Source organism: Sorex fumeus, unplaced genomic scaffold (genome assembly GCF_029834395.1).
Source record: "Sorex fumeus unplaced genomic scaffold, SorFum_2.1 ptg000086l, whole genome shotgun sequence".
Lineage (NCBI taxonomy): Eukaryota > Metazoa > Chordata > Mammalia > Eulipotyphla > Soricidae > Sorex > Sorex fumeus.
In genome coordinates this window covers 12,065,089-12,066,392 of record NW_026606143.1, presented here as the reverse complement: position 1 = coordinate 12,066,392, position 1,304 = coordinate 12,065,089, and positions in this window count along the sequence as shown.

Here is a 1,304-nt window from a genome sequence, read left to right as displayed (position 1 = left end):
CACCAACTTGGGATGTACCTCCCCGAGATAGTAACCTGCCGAAAATTTGGGTATGCAGTTTTGTGACTGAAATTACCAGACTTTCTTGGAGTTGGCATGGGCTACTTACCCCCACTTGCCTATACTCCCAGAATCCTCAGCTATCACCCCCATGAACAAACTCCAGCACCACCATGTATATTCTTCTACCGGCCTTGCTTTAAAGAGATTGAAAGCCACAGTTAATTTAGGAAACACGCAAGGCTGAACAACCCGAGGCACATTGGAGGGTGCCAGTGTCTGCCCAAACATTTCCCCTGGCAGCCACTTGCTCCTACAATCCAAAATAACAGCCATGCCCCAGGCCAAACTCTATCATCTAGATCTCACCAAGACATTAATCTGCTGAAAATCTAGGTATGTGGCTTTTGTGATTGAAATCTCCAGGCTTTCTCAGGTTTAGAATGGACTACCTTCTCCCTACCTCGCTGTACTTCTGGAAGCCCCGGCAGTCAAATACATACCCCAAAGTCACCAACCAGTTAAAAAGAAAGCTACCACAGCTGTACCATTTGATAAAAATACAAAACACACTAAACAAACACGATAACCTCTTAGTACCTGTATTGCAAAACATAATGTACAGAGAGAGAGAGAGAGAGAGAGAGAGAGAGAGAGAGAGAGAGAGAGAGAGAAAAGAAAGGTGCCTGCCATAGAGGCAGGCGGAGTGCAGGGGTAAGAGGGTGATGAGAGGAAAACTGGGGACATTGGTAGTGGGAAATTGTATACTGGTGAAGGGATGGGTGTTGAAATATTGTATGACTGAAACCTAATGATCAATATCTTTGTAATGGTCTATCTCACAGTGAATCAATTTAAAAAATGAGTATGGAACTATACTGATTGAAATATTCTGGCAAAATTTATCTATCTGGGTAGTTGTTCTGCCAGCTGTAAACTGAAAGCAGTTGCCCACTATATAAATTTGAATGTAAATAATTTCTGCACTATGTAGTAATAATTTCTATGCCTGGACATAGCATCCAAAGGTAAGATTGTAGCTTTAGGATAACAGGGTCCCAGGATCCTCCCATACTGCCATTATTCATATAGGATATTGTCCTCACCCACATGGTCTGAGATGGCCAATCACCACATCCACCACCTCTGCATAGCATTGAACAGATAAAGGAACTGAATGGTAAGGAAGCCTGTTACTTTTCTTTACTTCCCATTGGTCAGATCTTGGTTACCTGCTACAAAGGATACATGTCATACAAGCCTTTGTATTGGAGGGCCCAAGATAAATATCAGAACTTACTGTT